We start from the raw sequence: 9,668 nt of genomic DNA, 5'->3' as shown, positions 1-9,668 counted from the left end.
TTGCCCTGATACTGCCAGCCCTCTGAAAATTGACCTCTGCTGTTTTTTCAACATCCTCCTCCCGCGGGGGCTGTTTTTCATCCTTACCCTTGTCATCAAGTCCCCGACGTCGCTTCACCTTGTCAATCCATTCTCGTAGGTATCCTGCCTTGATCAATTCCTCAATCTCATCCCGCAAGTGATGACACTCATGGGTGTAGTGGCCAGTAGACTCATGGTAGTCACAATACTTCTTCTTGTCTCTGCTCTGCCATAAAGTTAGACGGTCGGGCTTCTTGAAGATTCCTCTATCCTTATTTACCTCGAAGATATGATCAATGGACGCTGCCAGCGGTGTATAATTGCTGACTCTTCTCTCGTAGTTCGATGGTGGGCTCCATTCTCTCCGCGAGCTCACAACATTTACCCTGTTAGGGCTTCTGGCGTTTCGCCGATAATCTGGGCTCAAGGATCTGTCCCTTCTCTTGGATCGCCCCTTGGAGTTATAGGTATTGTCATTCTCTTTTGTTTCTGCAAGCGACTGCTCGATTGCTTTGAACGACTCTGCCTGCGCAAGTACATCAGCTAGCGACACTGGGTCCTTCCCTTGTAGGTGATTCCAGAAATCCGTCCCCACACGCAACCCAGCTATAAGCAATATTTTCAATCTTTCATCAGTTGCACCCCTCACCAAAGTAGATTCTGCATTAAACCTCTTGAAATACGAAGTAAAACTTTCTCCTTCCTTTTGTTTCACATTAGCCAGCATAGTAACAGGTGGTGTATACTTCACCGCGGCTTGGAATTGTATCAAAAACAAAGTTTTCATCTGTTCCCAGGATGAAATCACACCTAGACCAAGTTTTTGGAACCACTGCTGAGCGCGTTCTCTAAAAGTGGCTGCCAGGAGATGGCATCGACCCAAATAAGGTACTTGATACACGTCCATTTCAATGTTAAAGCGCCCCAGGAATTCCACAGGATCAGAATTCCCATAAAAACGCAAGTCGTTGGTTGTGTTCCTGTATTCAGCGGGCAATTGCGCCTCCCTCACGACAGCAGCAAAAGGAGAAGGAGCTTGCGCAGTCGCCGTTACTCTTCCTACCTCAAGATGGTTGAGCAACCTCTTGAGGTCGTTCACATTAAATATCCCTACCCCAGGAATGGTTTGAACATTAGGCTGCTGGGGTTGCTCTGCGACTTGCTGAAATTCCCCTTGATTACCCCCCGGGTGTGACGGAGGATCTCGTCGCCCCTCGCCCTGAGACTGCGGCGGTGGCATGTTACCATTTTGGTTCTGGATATTTTCCCGTACGCGAGGTTCATCTTGACCGCGTCGCGGAATTTCATCATTGTTCTGCATTCTTACTTGAATTCGCCTTCCGTCCTGGTCATGAGGACGCGCCTCAGACCCATTACCAGTAACGCTGTGGGAAGCTACGGGAATAATGGCGGGGGCTTCTCCAGCGGAGTGTGTTCTACCTCTCCTACCATTGTAAGGGGCTCTTCCGTATTGATATCCCATTCTTCCTCGTCCATTCCTCTGATATCCTCGGTAGTAATTCCCGGGTCTTCCTCGCGGAGGGGCACGCTCGTGCTCGCGGTGTCGCGCCCCGTCATCCCTTTGGAATGCGGGGGGCACACGCGTCGTGTCACGGGGCCTCGCTTCTCCGGCGTTTCCTTCCTTTTGCCATTCTACCAGCAACATCCTCAAATCGTCATCCTCCAACCTTATGTCAAGCCTCCTTTTTAAGGCTGAAAGATCCCTTCCTTCCTCATCTTTGTTTTGAGTGTTCTCTGTACGACGACGTTCATCCATCGTACGCCCAGACCTATGCGGGTGTGGCACTACTTGGTTACCCAGGAGAGGCCTTTCTCTGCCATCAGTGTCTTCATCCGCAAGCTCCACAATAGGTTCTACATCATCAGAGTACTCCAAGCACCGTGGAGTGATTTGCGGGTTTTCCCCGCTCCCCTGGGTATCTCCTTCAACTACAGGGGCTTTTCCCAAGGCATGACCATGATGGGGGAAACGACGACCTCTCCTCGTCTTTCGACGCTCCACCGTGTTCAGTCTTGAGTTAAAACTGTTAAGAGTATCCCCCATGCGATATAATTGCTCCAATATATCAGCGTTGCTGATGAGAACTGGAGGTGTCCCCCCCACATCCGGAGCCCTTGGTGGATCCGCCATGTTCTTGGGAACGTAAGGTTCGTGGCGAGTATAGCGCCCCCCGCCTTCTCCTTCAGACCTGCTGTCACTTCCATCATAAGAACTTCCATCACGATTGTAAGACATCTTTTCCTTCTAAGATTGCGACCTTAATTAGCACCCCTCCTTCTTGCGCCAATTTGTTGACGGAAAGTAGCATGTTTTTCTATACAATATCTTTGTGCCTGTTAGAAATTTATCTGCTTTCATATCTAATATGAGAGATGTCTCCCCATTTCATTAGTAATTGATGGTTTATGAGGCACTTGGGTAAGGCGAGTCGAACGCCTAGGGGCATCACTACCTCAGGGGCACCAAAATAAATGATGTATATGTAGTATATAATGACGAGTTTATGCCATGGAGGCGAAGGATGTATGAATTTCTCTTTCCCATCAATGATGCGGTTCTCTCCTATATCTGACAAACTTAAGATGATAATTTTATTTATTCAGTAGTAATGCTTGCAATGTATATGTATTTTTTTGGTGTCTGGCTAGATCCTGACTTTGCATGCTCTCGTACTGCAGAACCAGTTTGATCGCTCCCTGTAATGCTGTTGATTGGGTAGCCAATATTTTGGAAAGTTGAACTTTGGTAATCCCTACCAAGAATGCTGGTGTAACTGGGAAAACCACGTATAGATCTGATAGTGCTAGGTAGTAGCAGTAGCAGGCACAAGGATTACATACTTTAATGTGCATTTACCTGGTAGCATTACAGTGTCTCAAGTTAAATTAGAAACTAAAAAAAAAACTGATCTGTGAATGATGGTGTCCCTGGTATGGTAATATGAGATAGACATATACCCCTCTTTTTCAGAATTACTAATTGATATGATGCTTTAAGAATCTTAATTAGAATTTCAGAAAGGGTATATGTTGACGGAGGAATCTGGTAACAACAAAGATTGAGGTTTCTCGCCGGAACTAAGATCTGGGATGGTAATTGTTTGCCGGAAACTTAAGCGGTGTGTGGTTGATTGTGGTTGTTTTAGGCTGAGATTGAACAGAGTAAGTGGTGGCTCTCTTATCAGCTCTCAACTTCTTACCCTCTCAATGTGCCTACGTACCCTTTATACAGGGATCAAGCCTGACGTAGTTCTCGTAGAACAAGAAGCATGATGGGTTTAGACTTTTTATTCCTAAGTCCAGTAGAAGCCCATCCAATATCCGTCTTCTGCTAGCTTTAGGAAAGTCCAACTATGAGGCCCAACCGCGAAGGCCCAAGGCTCGTCCATAATCGCAGGACTTCACGGATAGTGCATCTCCCTGCGCAAGGATAACACTCCGCTACAGCTATCTCCCTTGATTTATGAACGCAGGTATAGCCACGGTTCACCCCAAGTGCCAGACGCGTCCCTGTCCCCCGAATGAGGATAACCCACCAGATAACAGGACAGGTGATCCCTAGCTCTTGGGTGCAAAGTGCCGGATGACTTCAAAGTTCTCCAACGAGGACACCCGTTGAATACAAGAACAGAGCTCCCAAAGCACACACCAAAGTAAACCCCGCATCCCCAACGAGGACACCCGTTGAATACAGGAGGAGGTCTTCAAACATCAGGCATACCCCTGGAGGCCTTCAAGCTTTTCACGGACATCCCCCTCCTTGACCGTCTCAAGGAGGGAATTCTTCAAAGAGTACCTGCAACAAATACATTAGTAAAAATAACCTCCATTGCTCCTCTTCATGCAAGCTTTGTCCTGAACTCAACATCAAAAGTATATAGACCAAACACAGGACGCGTCCTACCCTTTGGGGCGCGTCCTAACCTTCATAAATCCAACCCTGCTTCCTCATCAATCGTTCCTTATAACATGTAAAGCCACATGACGCGTCCTAGTGGAGACAAGCAAATCCTACCTCTTTCATTGCCACAAGATCATGTTCACCAGGTAATATTCCTAATGCTGACGCATCAACCAAATGTGGGCGCATCGATATCCAAACTTGCTATTACCAAAATATAAGGCACCAACTTAAATATACGCGCGTCCTATGTGTTAGGACGCGTCCTATTCTTCCACAACGCAATATCGGGTTTGACCGTATGTAATCCGCATTTGACCCGAATTAACTCAATGCCAAATTTTGGATATAACAACTACCCCCAAAATTCCACTTGCAGTTAAAAACAAAATTGGAATTTTTATCCTACAATCCAAGCAATGAAATTTGGTTCACAGGACGCGTCTAAAGCAGAGGACGCGTCTTACCTTTGCTCTGTACTCGTAACATACAGCTGTCCTCTACGTCAGCTATATCTTCCCCTATAAATACCCAAAGGCGTAACCGTCACTTTCATCCTTCATCTTCTCAGAAAACCACCATCACCGTCGCCTCTAAACTTTGAGCTCGAAACCCCGACGATTTAGCCTGCCATTTCCTAATTTCTTTAGCTCAATCCACTCCTCAACTCAAAAGGTACACAAATCTCCTCTTACTTCTTTATTTGACCAAATACATTGGTTTGAATAAGCAAGAAACCGTTCGTATGCTTCATGTTCATATCAACTGCTCTTCATGTTCGTTTGTATGTATATATGTATGTATAGGCAAATATAACATGTTTAGCTTCCCTGATCTCCCAACTACATGTTTCTAGGATTTTATCATATTTCCCCCAAATTTCTAATAGTCAATTAATATTCCTCCGCATCATAACCACGTAGGGCGCGTCTTCCCGTCAAGGCGCGTCTTATTTCCCTTTGTTAAAGGCATATGTTTTAAGTCGTTTTAACTAAAGGTCATATAAGGGCAACACCCTACTAGGATGCGTGTTGATAGTGAATTTCATACGATAGGTTCTTAGGACGCGTTCTCAAATATCACTAGCATCTTCCTATGGTTCATTCATCCACCATCTTCTTTTTTTTTTGGACGCGTCCTCAAATATTTATTCCTTATTTTGCAGCTGGAGGACGCGTCTTCTTCCTCACCATTTCACCCGTTTAAGGCTCTCAACAAACGTATTGGAATCTATTCCCCACACCTGATCTCTTTCAAACCCAATTTTCCCGAAATCCACAGGACGAATTCCTTCCTTAGAGCAGAAAGACGCGTCTTTGGTTCCCTTAAATCAAAAAACTCAATAATGTCTGATTCCAGCTCCGATTCCATGGACCGTTCCCATAAGCTCAAGAATGGAAAAAAAAGGGAGTTAAAAGGCAAAGAACTCCAGTTCTCCATACTAGGGCCGCCATCGAGGATTGGACGGATGATGAAATTGTTCCTACCACAAGCCAAAAACCCCGAGGAACAGCTGTTTCAGATATGGACGCGTCAAACACACAAGACGCGTCAACTTCTCAGGACGCGGCTCATTCTGGGGACGCGTCCCCTCACAGCGTAAGTGAGTTCGAAAGGAGGGTTCCTAACCCTGAGACATACCCCTTATCTCCTCAGAAGTCTGATTCTCCCCTAGAGCATTGGGAACCTTCAGATGTAGAAGTTGATTGTAACTGGGCGAGGCTCGGTACCCTTACTGAAGTAGAGAAAAATGCTAGAAGGAAAAAAGAAGGTAAGCTGGAATGCGTAGCCCTTGATTCTACTACGACTGACCTGGAAATCCAGTGGCACATGAAATACTACGACATGGAAGGCATCTGGGCGCGCCCTCTTCGGACCATGAGACCACACATCTTCAACATCGGGAACCAAAGGATCCCCAGAATGGTGCTTACACCGAAATTGATTTCTTTAGGCGTGGGCGCGCCCTTGCACCCATACATTAAGAAGATCCTGAAGTGGTTTGACGTTGCTCTGATCCAACTGTCTTCAAACTCATACAAACTGGCTTGGGCTTTGTACATGATGTACCACAACCTCAGACTGGGCGCGCCCTCTATGAAGGAATTCAGCTTCTTTTTCAGCATAAGAAAATCAATCCCTGGTTATCACTTCTTCGTTGTCAACAAGTGGCTGAACAACAAGGGATTTAATGAGGGCAAGATCAGCCATGAAAGGGATTGGAAAGAACCCTTCTTCTATATCTATGACGTCAAGAGATCCCGTGTTCGTTTCAACCTGGAACCAAGTAAGTGACTCGCAAAACATGTTTTCATACTCTGGACGCGTCCTCTTGATATGGCGCGTCCTCCATTTTCCTTTAACAAATTCTTACTATCCTTTATCTCTAGACAAAAGAGTTCAGAAAGAACTATCAGGGAAAAGGAAAAAGAGGGGAGACAAGGTACTCCAGTATCCAGAGAAGCATTTTAACCTCAAGGACATGATTACAGAAGACAACCTCAAACTAGTGGGCGCGCTATCATCCCGGGTTGGCTCTATCTGCAAGTTCCGTGAATTTCATAACGGCAAACCTGTTCTTACAACCTCAGAAAAAACCAGGGGCCTTAGTGCCGCGGAGGTGATGGAAATCGATATTAGTAAGCAATTCAACTTAGAACAAGGTAAGTTTAAGTGAGGGAGGACGCGTCATAAGTTTTGGACGCGTCCACAACTACAATCATTAGCTCCCCATTCGAAAAATGTCAACCTTCATAAAAATCAAAATATTTCATGCATATACATATGCTAAGGGCGCGTCCTGCCTGTTTTATATTCCCACGGCTTTTGTTTTTCCATTATCTGTCATAACCAATATGTCCTTAGGTAGGGCGCGCTATATGTATAGGGCGCGTCATTCTTTGCATGACACACATATGCATTACTCACGTCTTTCACTTTCCTTGTTATATCTTTACACACTTACTTATTTTGATTGCCATCTTTTCATGCACGTAGCATCATAATATGGACGCGTCTTACTTTCAGGACGCGTCTTCTTGTACATAACTAATCACTTTTCATGTTTATATCGCAGACATGGCCTCTCTTCCCAAAGGATTCGCAATTGGGGCCTCCAAAAAGCTAAGGGCCAAAAAACTGCCCCTACAAAGGTTGATCTAAAGGCAAAAACCCCACCTCCTGTTTCAACTCCTTCTCCTCCACCAAAGATAATCGACACTACCGTGTTTGACATTCCCGAGAAGGTGGAGGACGCGCCCTCGAAACGTCAAAAGGTAGTTCCTGATGACCAGTCTTTTGTTCTCAGATACCTGGGCGCGTCCTCTGTTGGGGAATTCACAGAGGATGAAGTCAGAGGTTGGACTTTTAGAATAGAGCAGCAAACAGAGGAGGCCATGGTGAGGGCTGCAGCTGAGCTTCACCTGCATGCCAGTGATAAGTGGATTTTATATCCACTTGGAACGCTCTATTACAAGCTTAAATTGGTGTTTTGGACTCAAGTTGTTGGTATTTTGATGTGTTTTTGTTTTATTGCATTTCAGGTATCAGTTAAATGAAGAAAAGAGCTTTTAAAGGAAATATGATGAAAAGTGATCAAAATTGGAAGCCAAGGCCATTGTCAAGTTGTAGAGAATCTCAATAGCTTCACGTGGGCAGTTGAATCGCCTAATTCTGACGAGTAGAACTCAAGTTATGGCCAAAACAAGATTCATCAGAATATTTTTCCCAGTCAGTAGCTGAGCGCCCGCTCAGCAAAGCTGAGCGCCCGCTCAGAGAGCTGAGCGCCCGCTCAGAGAGCTGAGCGCCCGCTCAGGGCGCGGCTGGTCGCTGATTCGCTGAAAAAGCCTTTTTTGAGTAGAATTTGACGATTTTAAGGGTCCAGGTCCACTAGGGGCGTATATATACTTAAAAAAAGGGTTTTCATCATCCGGGAAGATTGGGATACAAGGGAGAAGACCTAGAAGCACAGAACAACTCCGAAAAAGAAGATCTTATTTTCAACTTGTGATTCTTTGAATTAGTTGTAACTTTGGATGCTCGTTTTCATTCTTGTTGAACCTAGATCTCGTTTATTCGTACTTTGATTATTATTTAGTTTATTAAGACCTTGTTTATACCATGCTTTCATTGGAACCCATGGTGACGATGAGTTCGATTATGGGCTAATCGTTGTTATGGGATACTAGCGGATTTACTTATGGATTTCAATAGTTAATTGTTTCGATATCTTGGTGTGTGGTGATTGTATGATATCCTAGTATTGGTTGTGCTTATTCGTCTTATGTGCGTAGCTAACATATAAGATAGCGTGTTAATCTCTATTGAAGCGACAGTGAATATAGAGGTTTAGAACTTGCCATGCTAGCATAGGTTCTTGTATGTGTATACATGATTCGTAGGTAACTCTAACCGTTTTACTTGCCCTATGTAATCATTATAGATAACTTATGCTTAAACCGTTATGTTGTCAAATTCTAAAGACATATAGGGTCTCAATATAATTGGTGCCTATTCAGCTTCTATCTCTTTTGTGGATGTCTGGTAGAATGGTACTCGTGCAATGAAAGTTGGCGTTTATCAGTTTCGTGTTATCTGATTAGTGTCATCACCATCACATGCTAAGGTTAAGAACAATAAGGCTATTGAATGAAGTATTTAATGAAGTTAGGATCCCATGTTTATCATATATAGTAATTCAACCTCAATTCTCTTAGTTAATGTTATTTAGTATAATCTCTTAGTTTAATAAAAACCCAATTTGTTATTTGTCTTAGCATTGAGTGATAACCATACATTGTTGCATATGTGCATAAATTGAACTTAACCTAAACCAGTCTCTGTGGGAACGAATCTGATTTATATCTTATACTATTTGTGAACGCGTATACTTGGGTGAATATTAGCGCGTGTTTTCGCCCTAACAAGTTTTTGGCGCCGCTGTCGGGGACTCGGTGTTAATTTTTAGTTTATGTGTTTGTCATCAGTGGTCGTTAAAGTTCACTGACTCGGATTCTTTACTTTCACAGTTTATTTGTTTGTGTTTCAGGTACTCATTACAATGGGAGATCCAGCAGCACGAACGAAAGCCTTGATGGATTTTTCTCAACCCAAGATCAATGACATTCAATCTAGCATTGTCCGGCCAGCTATCACAGCTAATACCTTTGAGATCAAGCCTGGCATAATTCAATGGGTACAGACTTCAGTCCAGTTTGGGGGTTCTCCAATGGAAGATCCAATACACACATTAGGGATTTCATTGAAATATGCGACACCTTCAAGTTCAACGGTGTTCTGAAGATGCTGTGAAGCTGAGACTGTTCCCATTCTCTCTGAGGGATAAGGCTAAGAGCTGGTTACACTCTCTACCAGCTGGTTCGATTACTACTTGGGAAGATCTTGCTCAGAAGTTTTTCACTAAATTCTTCCCTATGGCGAAGACAGCTGCACTCAGGAATGCTATTACTCAATTTGCGCAGCAAACGGGAGAATCGCTAAGTGAAGCTTGGGAGCGCTACAAGGAGATGCTTAGGAAGTGTCCTCATCATGGAATTCCTGATTGGATGATCATCACTTATTTTTACAATGGGTTGGGAGCACAGTCCAGACCCATGCTCGATGCAGCATCAGGCGGAGCATTATGGGAAAAGAGCTATAAGGAAGCTTATGATCTAATTGAACTGATGGCTGCTAATGATATCAGTATCCAACCCAGAGATATCCA

The 9,668-nt window shown here is 44.2% G+C and overlaps 1 non-coding gene across 1 annotated transcript; it reads right to left on the bottom strand.

The window, feature by feature from the left end:
- Positions 1-9,390: 9,390 nt before the first annotated feature.
- Positions 9,391-9,497, bottom strand: LOC141682030 (small nucleolar RNA R71). The gene has a single exon (XR_012559434.1). It is a non-coding gene; the product is annotated as a small nucleolar RNA R71 (small nucleolar RNA).
- Positions 9,498-9,668: the final 171 nt, after the last annotated feature.

The sequence above is a fragment of the Apium graveolens genome, chromosome 8 (assembly GCF_009905375.1).
Source record: "Apium graveolens cultivar Ventura chromosome 8, ASM990537v1, whole genome shotgun sequence".
NCBI lineage: Eukaryota > Viridiplantae > Streptophyta > Magnoliopsida > Apiales > Apiaceae > Apium > Apium graveolens.
This window is presented reverse-complemented; position numbering and strand designations above follow the sequence as displayed.